Source organism: Haliaeetus albicilla, chromosome 1 (genome assembly GCF_947461875.1).
Source record: "Haliaeetus albicilla chromosome 1, bHalAlb1.1, whole genome shotgun sequence".
NCBI lineage: Eukaryota > Metazoa > Chordata > Aves > Accipitriformes > Accipitridae > Haliaeetus > Haliaeetus albicilla.
Genome location: NC_091483.1, coordinates 45,701,962 through 45,722,094, shown reverse-complemented (window position 1 = coordinate 45,722,094; position 20,133 = coordinate 45,701,962). Strand labels below are relative to the sequence as shown.

Sequence of the window (20,133 nt, the reverse complement as noted above, 5' to 3'; positions counted from 1 at the left end):
TAAAATACTCATTTTGTCCAAAAGTGGCGTCTGGCTTCCTGATGAAGCCATACAAGCACTGGCCCAAAGAGCTTACAATTGCCACTTTATTCTTGAACATCAGTCAACGGTAACAGATTGGAAGCAAGGATAGACCTTGCTGAGTTTGGTAAAGGCTAGAGACAATTTTGAAGTAGGATAAAAAGCTTTAGCTCTTTATGAATTTCTGCCTTTCCTCATGGAGAGTGGAAAAAGATTTTTCCTTCTGGCTGGAAGGAAGCAGCGTATCAGTACTGCCGCTGAGGTTTTCATTTCGTTCCTGGCTTTCAAGCCGGGGAGAGCTTTCAAAAGGGGAGAAGGACCAGCCAAGATTTTTTTTACCTCAAGGGCTAAGAAGTACTAGGGAGCAGAAGGAAGCAAAAAAGAAAACAAGTGTGGGCCTCAAAGACCAGAATAGGTTAATGAGTTGCTGGGTTTCAGAGTGTATTTTGTAGACGTGAGGCGACTCAGAAGCAAAGAAACCTGGGCTCGTATAGAAGCAAGAAGATGCTTCTTTTTCAAAGTCCAGCTGCTGGGGTGGAATAACCGCATGCGACAAATGCTGGCGTAGGGACGGGCTGGCGGAGAGGCAGTGCTGCTGGTCGGGTTTGCAGGCGTCTGCTGGTCAAATGGAAAATGAGCCAGCAGTGCACCCTTGTGGCAATGGGGGCTAACCGCATTCGGTGCTGCTTCAGGTGGTGTATAGGCACCAGGTCAAGAGAAGCGGTTGTTTCTGTTTAGTTAGCACACATGAAGCCACATCCAGATTCCCGTGGGTAGTTTTGGATTCCTCAGCACAGGAAGACGTTGACAGACTAGAGAGAGTCCAGCCGAGCTCCACCAATATGTTTAGGAACTGGAGCACATGATGAACAGCGAGAAGCTGAGAGCAGCGTTTGCTTAGCAGAAGAGGAGGGCAAGGCTTTCTACACTTCTCCGATTGCTGCATTCACCTGCTTAAGGAAAAGGGAAGTTGTTAAGGATGCAGAGGCTCTTCTCCGAGGCGCACAGCAAAAGGACAAGAGGCAATGCAATACATTCAGGAAAGCAAATTTTTACTATATAAGAAAAAGAAAAATTCATGAAAAGGGGTTAAGCACAAGAGTAGGTTATCCAAGGTGCATGTGAAATCTCCACCCTTGGAGGCTACTCCTGGGGAAAACCCTGTGGAACCTGATCTCACTTTGAATATTGCCTTGCTTTAAGTGGGACGTTAGACTAGGTGAACAACAGAGGTCTCTTCCAATCTGCTTGTTTCTGTGAGTCTGAGATGCACCCTGCTCATCAGCGAGATTTCTCTCACTGTGTTTTTGAATTCTGTGTGAAATTCTTCATGTTACTTAAATAAATTTCAAATCATATTTTGCACAGGCTGCAGCCCTTAGTTATTTTTTCCCCTTCTGATAATGAAATACTGTATCTAAGAGATGTTGGCAGAGGACTGTCAATAAAGAGTTGCTGATTAAACTGCTAGAGCAGTAAGAGGTGGGCTTCTGTGCAATAAAGTTTCTCATGATTTGTGAAGTGGGGAGAATGTTGCTTTGGCAGCAAGGTTGTTTGGCAGGGTATAACCTGATAGAAACTGATGAGTAAAGTGTTTCCAGGAGTCCTGGAAAGTTCAAAAAGACCAAAACCTTGCTTTTGGATGCACTTTTTCAATTTAAGGGTTGGCAACACTGCAGTACTATGAATGATTTATTCCTTTGCCTTCGGATGTTTTGAACTCTCTTTACTGTATTTCAAGCTTTTGCCTTCAGTTCCCTTACGCAGACTTCATAAATGGTGAGAATTTTGTATTAATAGAGTGTGGCCCATCAGAGGCTAAGGAGGGTTGTTGAGAAAGTAGTTGTGAACTGTGCCTGTTCTACTACCCATCTTAAGTCAGATCTAAGGAAAAAAGAAGCTGTGAAAACAGTGGATAAAAGTATCAGCACTGTAAAAGGTGTTAGACACTGGAGTAACTAGGGAAAGATTAACATTGGTTACTACTAAGTAGAATCTGGAGAGGAAAAAAAACAACCTGAAAGAACTACATAAAATAAACCAAAGATAGCCTGTAACTGGACTTCAGAAGCACACTGGATGAAGGTTTATATCTACTAACAACATGAATAATATCTGAATCATGAAAGTACACAGTAAGAAGCTGCCCAAAGACATAACCTATTACAGTAGTCTTGGATTTGAGCAGACTGCTGTCTTGAAAAGTAAGGCCCCTGGACTCTTTTTGTAATAGTGGGAAGCTTCAACTATGGCTCACAAGAGATTATGTAAAATGTTTAAATAAAGGGAATAAACCCTGTTGAAATTCACAGTGACTACTAAGTGTCCTATTTTATATTTGTTTTCTCCAAGGGGGAAAGACCTCGCTTTGATCATCTATAGACTGATTTACCAGAAGGGAAAACTACACCAACAAACTATGACAGAAGAAGGGATTCAAACCACTAAAAAAGAGGCGGTGATACCAGGTAGGTAAGAACAACATTACCTAAATCATTATCTGGAGGAAAAATTATCTCGAGAATCCTCCATCTGTAGAAGTGTCTGTCCAAAGTAACTTAAATACAGTTCAGTTAGTGCTAAATAGATTTTGCCCTCAAAGATGCAGAGGAAGCTGACTTCTCATAAGTCACTTTCAGCCTAATATGCTCTGGTTTGGGAGCACTTTAAGAAAAATAGGTTGCTTTCTTCTAGGAGTTGAAGGTTTTGAGTTGTCTTTTTTTTTTTTAAACTGAGAGTTTGTATCTATCTCAGTTAATTCATTAGGACATCTTTTCAAAAAGTAGGGATTTGCTTCCATGAATTGTCTGTCATCTAGAGCATTTACAGTGATCTGGTCGCTGAACTGTCTCTCAGGTATAAGGAACCAAAATGTTTGGAGCTCTTCTCTAGAAAGTTGTCAACACTCTTAATTTTCTGGCTTGCAGCAAGAAGCAAAGTCAGTGAAGTTTTTCAGTAATTGGTGTAATATGTTCCCTGTGGTTAACACAGCCACGCAGGTGGGCAGCCTCCTTTTACATCAGCTGTATCATCCAAACAATCTCCAAACAAAGGGTATGATGAATTATGTTGTGAGGAGAGGTGTCTGCCACGGCACCCTGGGATTAGTGTTAGAACTGGTCTTATTTAACATCTTCATTAATGATCTGGAAGAGAGAGTAAACAGACCATTAATTAAATTGGCAGATATTACACAGAAATAATTCTAAGATCCTAGCTAGACTAGAAACAAAGGCAGACTAAAAACAAAGACAGGTATTAAGAAAATAAGAGTAATTTGTGAAATCAGTTTCTCTTTGCCCACAGCCACATCTGGGTCATTTTAAAGATTGTGATTGCATGCACATTTAAACCCTGTTTATTTTGCAATTAAACACTGGGCAGCTTGAGAGAAGTAACAGCTACATGAGATACAGGGTTTCCTTGTTTTTAGCAGGGATAAGGGAGTAAGGTATTAGAAACAGTATGTTTTGGTTTCTTACTTGATCAGAAGAGTGCACTACAGCATATCTTCAGACAAAGTTTAAGTGATCCTGTCTACCCTGCATGTTTACCTGTCAATATCAGTATACCTTTTATCAGTACAGTAATTTTTGACCATTCCTAAAATGTTGAAGTGAACAGGGCCAAGAGTAGTACTTGATAGACCCCTCTACATACACCCCAACTTGATACTTGTAACTTTACTTTTTTAGATCTTTCAGGTGGTTTAATTTACTTTATATTTTCACAGGTAGCTTTTAATCAGAATTGCATGTGGTCTAATAATGTCACCAAACTTGTTTGATTGTAAGATTTCTAGAAATAATGATTTTTTAATTAATTCTCCTTTAATTTCTTACTGAATTAATGTTGTATCAGCAGTTTCACGATTTTGATAGGGTTCCATATCTATCTATGCTGCAATCACCACTATAGTCTAGATTCCCTTTTAAAATTTATTTTAAAAATAAAAATGAAACTCATTATTTGTTATATGCCAGTTTTATACAAGGTCTTGTAAAGTACACAAAAGAATAGCTATGATCAGCAGCTCTAAAAATCAGACACATACAATCAAACAACACAGAATACAAATCTGCTTGATTTTTCAGTTTTATGTGTAATGTTCTGTATAGACTGTGTACAAATAATAGAGTGTGCTCCTTACCAGTGTTAGCGAGACAGAGCTGTCTAGGCCACAGTAATGTGGGCTGCATGCATTTCCCTTGGAAAAGTCAGTTGTTCCTCTAAATCATGGATAAATCCGCACAGCATGGGTTAAGCTGGAAATAAGCAGCGTATCTGTAGGACACAATATTGCAGTTCTTGTGGTGCTTGGAAGTCTACTTTAGTTCTACTTGCAAGCACAGGAAGCAGGCTCCTGATACAGCAGCACTCTCAGGAGGAAGCTGGCAATATAGCAGAATCTGAATAAGTCAAAAACTAGAAAAGTATTACTGCAAGTGCATCTGTCAAACCAGGGGATGCAGGAGAAAATGAGGTGGTGACAGGTTGGGCAGAAAGAGAAATAGCATAATATGAAGTGAGTTAATGATGCCAGCAATTTTTAGCAGTTGAGAAGGTAAGGGCTGCAAAGGCAAGGTGGCACTCTATGATTTATGTGCAAGAAGTAGGCAAGGTGATATTTTTTGAAGTGTATGTTTTAAGCTGCTAGGCTAAGTTCAGATGTTCAATTTCAGTGTTGTTCAGGATGTAATTATAAAAACTATGTTGCTGGAATTACCCAGTTATTCAGTGATTTGCTATCTCTTGTGTTCTAGTCCAAATAAGATGACTTGCTAGTAAGAAATATTTATTGAGAATCAAAGGTTTTATTTTTCTTGTGCCAGTTATATGCTAAAAAAGGTCCATTAATTTCAATTGAATTATTACTCATGACTTACGCTATTAAAAGTAAAAAAGTTTAACTGAATTAAAAATACTTATTATAAAGATACATTTTTTAAAAGAAGTAATTTGTCCTGGCCCAAGATGCCTGTTATTTTCATCTTACTTATAAGAAATTTTAACATGTGCTGGATAGCAAAAATAAATCATGCCATTCCAGGTACCTGAGTTATTATTCATACTAACAGGATAAATACTAAAGGAAATGAAAAGCAGCAGAAAACATAAATTGAGCTGTGGTATTTTCTTTATGAAAATCAGTGAAAATTGAAGAGGTATAAACTTTGACAAAAAGCTACACTATAACTCTAAAAATCTTATAATAATATGAAAAATCAAGGGGTTTCCCACATTTCCTTGGCAAGAATTTCTTTTCAGAGTCTGTTTGTTTCAAGGTATTTTTTTGCAAAAATGAGTGTATTTCATTGGTGTTAGACGTGCAATGTATATTTTGTGAGCTGAGCAAGTATTGTTGGGATGAAGTGTATGTTATAGATATAAAATATTGTTAGCGTGACCTAGATCTGAAGACTTCTAAAAATAAATGAAAGAAGATGAAACAAATAGATCTGGGTATTGTGTTAAAACAATGTTCATTTGACCATCCATATTTCCAGGCTTATCTAGTATCTCAGACTATTATTTTCTTGCTAATTGTAGTCTTAGGTATAAGCTGCTAAAGCTCTCACTTCATGTGGTGACTTCTTAGTCTAGAATGAGTTTGATATCTCTTCTTGAAAGGTGCCTACACAATGTTTAATGATGAAACTTGGAGCTAAAGAAAGAAGCTATCCAGTGGGAATAGTATTCAGAGCATTGTATATTAGGGGGCATTTAAAAATAATAAATAACAGCTGTCAAAGGAAGCTTGTTGAAGTAAGTTTGCAGTAAATAATAATAAATAATCTTGGAGGACAGTAGTTGAAATTTTCAATAAGTAAGCATGTGGTCAGGTCAGCTTGTAGTACAGTAGTTACTAGTCACAGTGAGGATAGTAGCTTTTAAAATGGCAAAGAAAATGGGATGTGCATTCATCAGTGTATGAATAATGTGCTGACAGAACCCTAATTATGTCATGAACACAAGAGTGCTGTAATGCAACTTCACCATAAGGGACTGAAGGCCATAAATATATTTTACCAGCTGCTGCGTGGAAGGAAAACCTATTGCAAGAATTTGGTTTTTATGAGACTGCTGAAGAGGTGTTGATCATTGAATCAAGTCATGAATTCTCAAGATCATGGTAATCAGAGAGGGCTAAGTAGCTATTTGATGTAGGAAACATCTGTTAAAGAATTTCTCCTGAGTCTCATCAGTAGCTGGCAAGTCTCAATGCTTTAGCAATGTTTTCATTATTGCTGTGTCTATAAAATGGCATAATATGTTTTGTATTACTGGTCTTTTCTGTATTCTCAGTACAAACTAATAACAGGTATTTTAATTCCAACATCTTGTTGAAGTTGGAACAATATATAAAATAAAATAATGTAGTGCTTTTCATCTGCATAGTCCTATATTGGAAATTTCAATTTCTGTGCTAATATAAATCACTGAAAATAATCTCTATCTAATCTATAAGCTACACATCTAGCTCTGTTTAAAAGTAAGACCTAGTTACTCTGAAAATGGAGAAGTAACTATGTCCTTTACTGTGTTAGTCTAAAGGTAGATGTACCATTACATGTACTCCCTTTTCTTTATTCTGTACACAGGTTTCCTAATGAGCATCTATTAAGAACCTGATAATCACACCTACACTAATCTTAGAAGAGAAAACAACAGAAGTAAAATAGGCTAGCCTGTCATAGGAATTGGTGTGCCAAGCCAAATAAATAGTCCATTTATCTGTTATTTTAAAGGAACTGACAATGGCCAGCATCAAATACTCCAGTATAGTTGAATCAAATTATGCAGTGGGGGCATCTGTTTAAAAAAAAAAAAAAGATTTTTCAGTTAGGCTGGGGCTGAAATTACCTTTTCACATTGCCTGGTATCTCTTTAAAAGTATCAGTGCTAGAAAACTCAGGCTTAAGAACTTTAATACATTGATAATTTATTATTTTTTGTGGTGAATTTGAGGTCACTTTACCTTTAGGTCATTTTAAAGTAATCTACAGTTTTCTACACAAACCTCATGGACAAAGGAGATGCTTTACAGTAAAGCCTGTAAAGCATGCCCTCTTGACTGGTGGTGCTTGGGCTGTGCCAATCTACTGATTGAGGTCTGAGCGCACGTACATACACAATCTTCTTCATAAGGAACTGTGCATTTTCATCAACCAAAAGGAAAAAATTCATGTGCAGATGCTAGTGGGCAAAATATTTAGCTACTATGCTTCTGTTTCATCCAATTTGAGCAATGTTTGAAAACAATACTTTTTTGGTGTTTAGAGCAGTTGTGCATTACAGACCATGCACCAAAACATTAAACTTGCCTGTCAAAGACACCACTTTCTCTTATCTATTCTCTATTTACAAATCTTCACCAGACTAATATACACAGCAGAACTGAATGAAAAAAAACCCAGACATACACATTTTTATCAGAAAAGAAGTAGGGTTGAAGGGAGGGGGAGATCTTGACTAAGAGATGCATGTTAAAAGTTAAAGTCATCAGAATTTGAGTTGTAGCGCATGTTCTGTTTTGTATAACAGTTGTGATAACAGTGAAGTTTGAATAAAGGGGTATATATTTTGCTTTCATTTCCTTGCTTTTATTGGTTTGTCATAACATCTGATATATCTAGCAAGACTCTAATTGCTTTATATCTATGAAAATGTATTTTAATATTCTGTCTAGTGTAACTATTTTCATTAAATGTATGCTTTTTCTGTCTGCTACTATCACATCATTGTTATCTTGTGGTGGAGAGTTCAACACATTAATTACGTGCTTTATAATAATATTCCCTTTCAACTTCAAGCCTGTTGTCTTTCAATTTTCTTGAATGGCTCCTTGCTCTTATATTATGAAAGAGGATAAATAGATGATCACATTTACCTCTTCAGATTCAACTTAGATTCATTGCTTTTCAGAAATTATGAACAGTAGCAAAGAATTTCATCTAGAACTAAAAGATTTCAGAGAAATGAATTTAAAATATATGCATGTGTATGCATTCTTGCCTTCCCTACAATTTCTCATACTTCAAGAGCATGACTAGACCTCCAGCTGACCTGGCTGTATGTAACTCTCTCACAGTTTCTCTTCTTTTTGTCCCTGCTCTCTACCGGTTACCATCTTCCATTCCTCACTAATTCTTTTTTATGCATTAGATTTTAGCAAACAAATCTGTAGTTTTGACTGTGTATGGAGTATCATCATCTTTATTTGCATGCTGTGTTGTCTCTAATAGTCTTTTTCATTAGAATGACCTTAATCTCACTTTTGCTTCTCTCAAAAACAACCCCATATTGAACATACCCAGCATCTTAATACAAGAAAGTTCAGTAGTTACACAGTGCTTCTCTTACTTTGTTAATAACTGTATTAAAATCAGCATTCCTGAAGTAGTGAATAGTATCTTCATATCTAACATGTAAGATTTTGTTGCTCCTGCAAGTAAATTGCAACTGCAAGGTCACTGATGCATGCAACAGACCTGGCAAATACAAGTAGCTATCTGTGTATAGTCACACCTGAATTCTTATAGGCAGGAAAATTACTTAGCTAGGCACTCATGCTTTTTCCGTGGTGCCAGATGTATAAGTGGAAAAGGATTAGTGTTAACATGGGAACCCTAACCGTACCATTAAAGACTTACCAACTGCTGTGAAATATCTGAAGAATTTGTTCCAAATCTGAGTTAAAATAACTCTGGTAGAGGAAGGGAGTGATGAGGCTGTAGAAATTATCAATATTATAACAAATGACAAAAACTTAAAAAAAAAAGGAAAAAGAGGCAGACAGACAGTGGCAGGTGTCGTCTTTGGATCTGGAGTACTTTTATAGTCATCTGACTTGTGAATTTCTCCCATTTATTACTATCAAAGAGAGGATGAAATAGCTTAGCTTCAAGGCAATACCTAAGCCCTTTACATCTAACTCCAAGCACCTGGCTCTCTTCAGAAAGCAAGCTATTCATCTGTCAGTCTCCAGCTTGAAACTGGCAGTTCCCAGGCACTGTCTGTCAGGTACGATTACCTCAGTTGGCACAAGACATTAGGCTCACTGTTAAACCGTCACAGAGTTCTAGGGAAGAACTAAGTTCCCTAGTTTGTCCCCCTGTACTCGGCACTGGTGAGGCCGCTCCTCGAATACTGTGTTCAGTTTTGGGCCCCTCACTACAAGAAAGACATTGAGGTGTTGGAGCACATCCAAAGAAGAGCGACACAGCTGGTGAAGGTTCTAGACAACGAGTCCTATGAGGAGCAGCTGGGGGAACTGGGATTGTTTAGTCTGGAGAAAAGGAGACTGAGGGGAGACTCTCTACAACTACCTGAAAGGGGGTTGTAGCAAGGTGGGTGTTGGTCTCTTCTCCCAAGAAACAAGCAATAGTACAAGAGGAAATGGTCTCAAGTTGCGGCAGGGGAGGTTTAGATTGGATATTAGGAAAAGTTTCTTTACTGAAGGGCTTATCAAGTATTGGAACAGGCTGCCCGGGGAAGTGGTGGAGTCACCATCCCTGGAGGTATTTAAAAGACATGTAGATGTGGCATGTAGGGACATGGTTTAATGGTGGACTTGGCAGTGTTAGGTTTATGGTTGGACTTGATAATCTTAAAGGTCTTTTCCAACCTAAATGATTCTATGATTCTAATTTTAAGAGTTAGTACTTTGGATTACTTTAAATGCTGAGGTTAATATTGCAGAAAGATTGATAGCAAAGGATATAATAATGAGGTGGTTGTAATGGTTGCAATCTTCTAGAATCCATCAAAGTCCATAGCAGAAGATCTTCCTTAAGACAATTATGATTTATTCATCCTGCATTCAAATGATGCCTTATGTTCATCAATGGATTCCCAGGTCATGTAGAGATGCATTGAGATAATGGTAGAAAACCAGGAAAGCTTTTCTAGCTAGACAAGCTAGAAAAAAAACCAAAGAGGGTTTTACTGAATAGCATTTTACTATGCATTAGAGCAGACTGGAAGTACATACATGGGCAGTTACCACATCTCTGTATCTCATGTGAAGCGTAGTAATTAACAGCTGAGAAGTGGCTATCTCCAGCTGAGCTCTAACAGAATATTCACAGATTACTAGCTTTTCTGAAACCATTCTGAGAAAGGAGTGTGGTTTATAGTGTATAACAGTACCTAACCTGTTAAAAAAAAATGCTTCAATTTGATGTCCACAGAGTACTTCTTAATGCAGTATAGCTAGACTCATAAAATTAGCTCAGAAAAGGAAAAAAGGGGTCAAATATATTGTTTGCAATAAATAGATCCCAAGCGTACCTTCTTTGACTTTATTAGGCATACACTAGGGATGAACTTGGCTCACTCTTTCTCTGGTTGATACTAGCCTCTGGTTGCTGATGCCATTATTAAGTTAATTGTTTGGATCATCAATCTGTGTCAATGAAGCTTTCAGAGTGCTTGATGAGATTTCAAGCATCAAGCTGTGAGGCATTAAAAAATGATGAATTTATATCCAGGTAAAAACGATGCCCTTCAGCTATAATAATGAATCACTACTTTGTTTACAAATGGGTATTCATCATGAGACATGGCATGCACAGACATTTTTTAAGGGGAAAGGCATTAGCACAGTAAATGATCTTTGCAACTAAAGCTGAATACACAGCAAAGTGAAAAAGGAGAGCATGTCAAATTATCTTTTCAGAAAGGAATTATGAATGCAAATTCACACTGGTGTTGCCTGACCCATATTTAAATATTAACAAAAGATACAATTCAGTATTAAGATGTCCTTTTTCAGTAGAGACAAATCAACACAATATACTTCTTCTAAAAGTTTCATTATTGAATAGAATTTCTCGGTATACACTTTTAGATCCTTGGGTAAATCCTTAATTTTTTTACTCAAAATGAAAGGCTACTTCCTCTAATAGGCAGCAGGTGCCAGTGGTCTACCTCCCACCATTCTGGCAGCCAAGGAAGATTCAACTACGTTGGCTGTCCCTCTGCACGCTGCTTCTGCCATTGGTTGGGAAGATTAATATCATTTTGTTAGGCCTGTCAGCCCAAATAACTGTGTGATCACATCACAGGTAAATTTAGTGTAATTATTTGGTCTCACAAAGGCAGTGAAGATACTACTGCATGGGCTCAAGCAGCCAGAAAACGTGCACAGAATTGCCAGAGGTCTGATACTGTGATTGCCAGCAAATTACTAATACTGGGCAGATTATAGTTATCAGAAGTATGGCCACCTGTCTTGTAATCATACCTGGATCATGCCTTACAACTCTATATTTGGAATCTAATTTATTAGTGTTGCAACTCCGGAGTCATCAGTACTGTCTAGAGAAGTATCTTCCATGCCATAATGTCTGAGTTCTTATTACACATTTCTAGTTGTCCAGAAAACCCACTACATTGGTATTTTACAGTGGGTTATACAGATGAGCAGTTATTGAACCAATTTTCAGTACTGGGGATGTGTCAACACAAAGAGTTCCACAAAGCTAGAGTATAAACCAGAGACACATTAATACCCCAGCAATAAACTGCTGCTGTGAAGATCTAGATAAGACATTTGTAAATTTTAAAAGCACCAAGCCTCTCACAATCTGTTCTTTGGGAGAGGAATATGCTGTACAAAATGCAAGCATGGCAAAAGTTTGTAATCAAATGATCCAAGCTGGTTACTGTCATTCTTATGATTAAATCCTAAGACTTCTGAAGTAGCCTTCTTAGGATTTTCTGTGTCTGAAAGTCCTTAGAGCAGTCTTGGAGGATCTCTTCAGCAATTAGGTTGCAATTGTCTCAACAGCTCAGGTTGACAAGAAAACTGCCCTGGTCAAAGTGACACATTTTGATGGAGATTTTGGTGTATGTATAAGTGTTTCTGCTAGATAACCAGTGATTCTGAAGTTAAGGAACACTTGTCCTTTCCTCAAGGTATGAGGAAGGAATATGTGAAGTTAGTGTGCTCCCAGCATTGTTCTCCTTTCTCTGTGCAAAATGCTTGTCAGCCTAGCCACTGAGGAGAAGGGGAGGAAACCTCAGATTAAACAGTAAGACTTTCATACTGTTAACATGTTAGTTACCTTTAACATTAATCACATCAATCCCAGGGCTTGTTAAATTTAAAATAGAACTGACCCAAACTTCAAGATGGAAGGTAATTTTCCACCTTAAATTTGAAATGTGCTGTCAAAAGTTTTGTTTCTGAAATGAAAGGATGGGTAAGGGATGACTTTTCTTATGTATGAAGTGCAGTGAAATTCGGAATCATTTTGTACAGCTTCAAGGCAGTAAGTAATATCTACAGTGACTATATGTTAACAGTGCTCACTACCATCATGCATTATTGATTCTTTTTCATGAAGAAAGGCATTTTTTTCCCCCTAGTTGCAGAGTTGCCTGCCAACATTCTGTGAAAAATTACAAATAGCTCTAGGAATTGTTTACATAAGGCAGGAGTATCCTTGCAAAGATAGGCTGGAAGTGTTGTAGCAGTTCCCATTTCTACAGTGCATCACTAAAGAATCACCTTTGTGTTCAGAATTTTAATTTACAAACACAAATGATTGAAGTTCATTTGGCTGAAGCAATTACTGTTTGTCTGCCTGGCATTCTCTTGGAGATTATTGCTTCTGCAGCAGGAGCAACCACACATGAAACAAGTTCTGAAAAACTGCCGTTTACTACCCAGGGTATTAAAGTAACCCTAAGCAGGATCAATATAATTTTGTATTGTGATCTGGGTGAGACAGTGAATGATCTCTGATGGTTCAGGAGTTGTTCCTGCTGTGGGGGCAGAAGCTTTCAACAGAGAGGCAGGGAAGACAGCCGAGAATGGTAAATTCTACTATCATCTGACTGTAGCTATAATAATGAGCCTTCTCAGATGTTTCTTATTAGCCTGGTTTAACTTACTTTCAAGCAGAAGTGTTTGTGTCTCAGAAACTAGGCATGCTTCATCTGAAATTCTAGCCCTGTACCTTCAATAGGTCTTTACTACCAACTCATTTAGTGTAACAGTCTTACAGTTTTTAGCCTGAAATTATTTTCTATAATTTTACTGAAAAAACTATTTCAGTCTAGTGCTGAGAACTCTGATTTTTTTTTAATAATTTTCTCAATTTGTTATATGCATCATTCACAGTAAGATTTGTAAAATATAAACCAAATGTATCTATAACGCAGTACAACAAAGTAGTGCATCCAGAGTTACATAGAGGGAGCTCTTGCTTCATTTTTCCAATGCAGTAATGCAATAAATATTTCTGGGCAATGACACATTTTGAGTCAGGATGAAGATTATTTGTTATAGGCCAAAACAATAGCACCCAACAATATTGTGGCATTTTCTGACTTTCTCATTTATCTGATACAGAATAATTAGTTTTCCTTAAAATTCAGATGTTTGAAGCTGCTGTTTGTTTCATATACAGAAGTTAAAAGAATAAATTCTGTCTGACATTGAAGCTTCATGATCCCCCATTGCTCAAAGAAGAAATTTCTCATTCTAGGGTGTATAAAATAAGAACAGTAACCCTACAAAATTATCTGTAGAAGAATTAATACTTGTCATGAACCTTGTGTAGTTTGGTTCCTCCCTTTATCTTGGATTTGTAACTATGTATTTGGTTCCCATCATTGTTAACCTGTTATTTAATCTACAGATGCAGTTCAAAACCTTTCATCTGCTCAGTGTGCTTGTGTTTCAATTTTCCTTTTCCTGGAGTTGTTTGCTTTTCACAGAATGTTTGAAGTCTAGCTGCTAAACAAACACTAGGAAGAATGAGGTTTCCTTCCCTGTTACTTATATGGGAACTTTAAAATTCATTTTTATCACAGAAATGTGAAAGCATTTTGTTTTGTAGGGAATCAGAGAGGAGAACATGCTTGATAGGCCCTTAGAGTGGCAGACAGAGTTCTGTGCAAGGAAAAGAGAAACTGAAGCTTAGGCTGCATGTACTAACAAAGCGAATACTCTTATGGATGTGATTTTCTAAAAGTGGCTGACCTCTCTTGTGTACCAATTTTCTACCTGGCATTGTATTCATCTTATAGTGGTTTACAGTCTACAAGCTAGACAAAGAAGTAGTTTTAAAAGTTGTTAGTTACACAGCAGCTTTTTAAGAAAATGACACCTGCCAAATACAGCATAGCTTATGAAATAATATTGTATAATATTGACAAGCTTTGACATGCTTTACAATTCAGTGTGCTGGGTTTTTTGTTTGATATGCTAGAATAGTTATATCAACTGGCTGACTGTCAGTCATGAAAGGCTAAATAAAATGGCTGCTCAGACAGGATGCTCTAGTAAGTTCTGCTAGCTGTGTTTTGAGGTGCGGGTGTGTAGCGTTCTCTCATATCCCCATTCTCCCTGCCTGAGTTATTCCAATACATCTGTAGAGCATGAAGGATTTAATGCACATCTAGAATAAATTAAGGTAATTTCAGTAAGGTCAATGAAGCTTTTGTTTATAGAGTTGACAGTCTGTTGCAAAATCTTTTAAAATACTTTAGAGAGAGAATTTTTTGTCATGTTAATGGTTTTAAAACTCCTAGGAAGTAGATTCACTACTTTACATGTTTACATAAGTTTACATTAAAGATGTCCGCACTTGCATGCCTCTGTAAAATATTTTATGGGTCTGCAAGTAGGTGTTTACTGTAATAGACACAATCTGAAGCTTTCACTGATCCAGCAGCATCAGTAAAGGAGAATCAGTGGTAGGAATCAATGTTCTTGAAAGGCAAATGCTGTTTGCTGATTGCAGATCGCTGAAGAGGCTCCTTTTGACGTTGCTTGTCTGAGAAAGTGTCTTCATCTTTTTGGAATAAGAGCCCAATACTCCTGGGCCACCTAATTCCAGAGTATCCCAGGACAGGGAGACAGGGTCACCTCATCCAGTTTCTTGTTTGGGTTTTTTTTGAGGACTGCAGTATATTGTGGCCCTTGGAAAGCAGTTTTTTGGAGGCTGGTTATAAGGTCCTGTTCTTTGTAAGCTCTGAGGAAAGATGTCAGTAAAACATATTTCTGGCTTTTAGCAGGAATAAAATGTCTCCTGACTCGGTCCCCAAATTCTACTGCTCTTCCCCTCTTACATAAACTAAAGAAGGATTTCTTCCTACTTGTTCCTTGCAGGTGGCCTGGTCTGTACCCCTGTTGTTAAGCTCTGTAGTGTCCGTGTTAGGGTTGTAGATTCTCTTTAAGGCACAGGCTAGTGCAACCTGTCAGGTGATGAAGAGAGCCTGCATGTGAGGCATTGTGCCATGCCTTACCTCTGCAGGACATGGGTCAGCTTCAAATGGAGACAGAAAACAATGTCTTTTTTGATGTAGATATTCCAGCAGGCCAGCCCTATGGAGACAGGTACAGGGCACTCTACCTCCTGAAGGCTGTTAGCTTCCAGGATGTAGAAGGGCCCTGGGAGGACAGTAGAGATGGCTGCTAATGCAGAAGTGCTGCCCTGGCCCAAGATTTTCACCACTTTTGCTACAAGACACTGGTGCAGTAAGGTAGAGCTTCTTATGTAGTACTGTATAATAAGGTTGTAGAATAGTTGTGGTGCAGAAATATTGGAACTGGAACAAATCCTAGAAGGTCTGCTGTGTGAATGTAGGAAGGACACTTTATGGAGAGGTGCTTATAAGGATGCCTATACTAGAATGACCCTCAGGAATGGTGTGGACATGATCTTTATCACCAACTAAGAAGAAAAATACCAGGGATAAAATTGCAGTACTTTTTCTATATTGTCTTATCCCTGAAAAATATTGTAAGAAAAGTAACCTATTAAATGGTATTCTTGGAAAATATGGGATTTCTTTGTTCGTAAACTGCAAAAGTGGAAGGCAAAGAGAGTAATAAAAAATGAAAGCTTTCTTGCAATTTTTCTTTTTTTGTCACAATGAGATTTCCAGTTGGTAAAAAGTTTAGCAACATTTCGACCAATGCTACAATATTTCTGGGTTTAGCTGAGTCCAAACATGCTGTTCTTCAAAGGGTCTTTACATTTTGCAGTGAGTTTGCAGTAAGCTTTTGTATTATTGTGGGCTGGGTGATCTGTCAAAAAAAAACCCTTTAGCAAAATACCACTAAAAGAAAAATTGAAGAACTGTAGCCAGTATATTTTACAGCCCTATGCTGATATGCATAGTGACTTGTTGTTAACATGGATAAATTTCTAGAGTGTCAGTACTAAAATTCTTCTACTTCTTAAAAAAATACAAGGTTGTCTTTTGATTTATATCATTTTTATATCATATTTATTGTCTAGTAAGCTTAGAGTCTGTCCTTCATTTTTGCTACTGTAGACTGTAGATCGAGTTTTCCTGAGTGCAGCCTTTATGTATTACTGTAAGAAAATAATAATAGTTTGTAGAGAATACTAATAACAACAACATTATTCCTGGAGGAAAAAGGGATGTTTTCTTGAACTTGAAGATCTAAGAGATATATTCCATGACCAATTGTCACTAATTTGCCTGGCTAAGCAATCCAAAAAACCCGAAACTCTGTCCTATAATAATGACATTTTATAATCATGTAGCCCACAGTGTTTGATCCCCGATGAGAGAAAACTCATATTTTTCTACACACCCTTACTGATAATTGTGTCTTGAATATACACATATACTTATGTGTTACAATGTTTCTGCATTAACAGTGTAACCTCTTAAATGCTCCTATTTACAGTGCCTATTTTGGAGATAATTACAGTAGTCATTGAGTTACTTGTGTATACCATGAGTCTTCACCACTGACTTGACCTAGTTTTTGTTTCAGCTTTTGAATGTTCTCTCTTGAATTTACTAGTTTGCATAAAGAATAAAAGACAATGTGCTGGATTGAGATATTTCTGATTATCCCAAAGTATTGCTTTCCTTTCGTTTAAAATTCCAGTTATGTATAGAGAATATTTTGGTAAATGCTGTCTTATTTGGTGCATATGTACTCCTCAGAGTAGCAAAGCCCAGAAGATTTGAAACAGAAATTCACACTGGGAGTGGTGAGTGAAACAAGAATGTTCCTGGGTCTAGAAAAGGGATAGAAAGGATCATGCTAGAGAAATGCCACTTTTGAAGCATAACTTTTAATCACTGTTGATTGAGTTGCGCTGCAGCTCTGGGACTTGAAAAGATCAGAAATAGCTGATATCAAATCACACTTTCATGAGAGTTCTTGGCATGAAGCAGGCATTTCTTGTGACATTTGTTCAGAATAGCCAATGAATTATGTCATGCAAACTTGTTGCAGATGAAAAAGAGTGATAATTTGAGCTACTTTTGTATAACTAATAATAACAAGTTAACAAAGTCACATGAAAGTATTGTCACTATGCTTGGATTTAGTAAACCAAATTGCAATACTTGGTATAATTGTGTTTTACACACTGAATTTAATTTTTGTTGATGTACATTTTGTAAATAGATGCAACTTTTGCAGTCAGTAAAAAATTAAAATATATATAAATCCAAAAAAGTAGGCTTATATTCATAAAAGATATTATAAAAGTAATCTGTTACATACCCAATGCCCAAACACTTACTTATTCAAAACTGAACAATGACTGGAATCTATCCAAATGCAGACAAATGCTAAATACTGCCAGTATACTGCCAGTATAAAACCAGTCTCTCTTGCTAGTATTCAGTGTCCCTAAGGGAGTAGTGACCCGTACATTGCCATCCATAATAGCTACTTTCCCAGGAACAGAGGGGAAGAGAATGTTTGTACAATCAACTTTGGTAAGTTGAATTGATTTTTCTTCATATTTTTTTGTGGTTTAGTGGCAATCAATTGACCCGGAGAGAGGACTGTCTTGCTAATTGAGGTTTCAGAGGCAGAGGCAGAAGAATCAGTCAGAGCAAGTGTTAACTCTCTACTTATCTGTTATGCTACTTTATTTTCTAGTTTGCTTTTATATTGTCCTTTCTGTCCTATTGTTCATTTGATTTTGCTGTAACTTACAACTCTTTATCAACTTATTTGGAATATCATTACACAGCTCAGTTTGTTCATTTGATTTTGCTGTAACTTACAACTCTTTATCAACTTATTTGGAATATCATTACACAGCTCAGTTTGAATTTGGTCCTTTTGAGCTCTAAAATATGAGCCCTTACCACAACTGTCCAAGAGCTAAATTGTATATGGGAGACAAAGAAGAAAAGGAGTTCAGGAAGTCTTAAATTTGGATTTTCCCCATCTCAAACAAGGCCTGTAAGACAAAAATACCCCCACGGTTCTTAGCAGAGGAGGATGTTTCTGATAGCAATCATCTGATTCAGACAAATTCTTAAATAAGGATAAGGATAAGCAACATAACTCATTAAATAAGTAGTCTTCCCCTTTGACACAAGTTCCACATTCTCTCCAGAGTTTATGACCATGGGAAAGGAAGTACAAATGTTCCTAGACTTTTATGGGCCAGACAGGCAGAATCTGAGCTATTCCAGAGGAGCCTTATCTTCCTCTTCCATATCACAGTTCTGTCCTCTGGTTCATGAAGACAAAACTATTCACAGCGTGTCTAGAAAGATTCAAGAGCTGAAGAAAATCCCATGCACTGTGAAAACACTGTGGATGAGCAAGTGTTCATTACGAGCAGGAAAGGATTTTTTGTCCTTAATCAATATGTACAACTGCATTCATTGATAGAGGTGAACTGTAAGATTTTTGGTTTAGCAGAGCAAGAAGATTTCACTGGTGCCTCGTCTTTTTTTTTTCCTCTTGTTATTTTTTTTTTAAACCAGAGCACTCATCTGTATCTTAGTAGGTAGAAAGAAGGCAGCAGAAGGCAATGTGGAAGGTAGGAGTGTCAGGAAGAGAGGACACTGTTGCAAAGAGGATGCTAAGTCAGACTTACAGAGACAGGCACAAAGGTTCCTTATTGGGGTCTGTAGCTGAAGGCATACATCACCTTTAATGGGAGAAGTTAAATCAAGAGAAAAAAGTGTGCAGTGGGTGGTGATGCTGAAGGATGAAGATGATGGCAATGACAATTTTACACCATGCTGTTCTCTAGTACTATATAATTTTCATAAGGATTTGCTCAAACTCCCTACTAGTTGTTCTTGTTTCTGCTGCTATTAGCAATGATCGGAGTATGCTAAATAGATACAAATGTTGCACTCTGATTGGTTGATATGTTATTGAATAATGTTTACTGAATATTTAAATAACGATTATCAACTTTGGTTTGCCCTTTGTTGTATGTTTTGATTTTTGCTAGAACTAACTAAAATTTCCAAAACAAGAGGTAAGGAACAGGAAAGAGTGGTGATGCTCTTGCCAGTGGTAGTTGCTTCCCATAATAACCTACCACAATGCACATCTGATAATAATTGGACTGAATCTTCCAGTTGGGCATCCTCTGAAAGGAAAGAAATTCTGCGATCTGATCCAAGGCACAGTAAGTAGGGCTGATGGGGAGGTTCACATCAGCAGTGATACGAGTCTAAACTAAAACCTGAATCCAGATATGCCCTATGAAGAATAGCTTGGTGGCATTACCAAGACAGGCAGAAGTCCAAAGTGGGGGTCACGGAGGAGGTAGAGGTCTCAGATAATCATGAGTTGGGCATTTGACGTTGTAGGCTGTGATTTCCTCACTCCTGATATGAGAGCTGTGACTGCATTCCTTCTTCCTCTCCACAGACATAAAGCAGTCACAGCTGAAACTTGGAAGTATGTTACTCCTGTCAGTGTGCTTTAGGTGTGATCTGAAAATGCCTGCTAGATCTGGACTCTGGATTTGCATGGTGCTTGTTTTCTGAATGGTAACAGGCTTACATGGAATTTAGGAGCTAATCTCTGCCAAGCGTATCAGTTCTGGGTTTGAACAAGAGCCTACCATAGAAATGCTACGTGCATAGCTGAGGCAGGGCGGTATTGTGATTTTTAATTTAGACATTTTGGTTATTTCTGTGTGCTTATTTCTTTTTCTCAGGAAGAATGGAATTCATAACTAACACATGTATTTGGTGGGTTTGTATTAGAACCGTTCCTGGTGATTATAATCGTGATTAAGGAGCTGTCCTGTTAAGCACTGTACAAAATACAATGAGGGACAGAACTCTGAAGAATATAATATCAGAAAGGCAGAAGAAAAAGAGAAGAGGTGA

The 20,133-nt window shown here is 37.5% G+C and overlaps 1 long non-coding RNA gene across 3 annotated transcripts in view; it reads left to right on the top strand.

The window, feature by feature from the left end:
• The window catches only part of LOC138686112 (uncharacterized), a 68,072-nt gene that overhangs the window by 8,010 nt on the left and 39,929 nt on the right, over window positions 1-20,133 (top strand). The window contains exons 3-4 of one of the 3 annotated variants that reach the window (XR_011325451.1): window positions 2,374-2,489; window positions 6,624-7,866. This is a non-coding gene — a long non-coding RNA (uncharacterized lncRNA). The other 2 variants (XR_011325447.1, XR_011325446.1) reach the window with 2 other exon arrangements.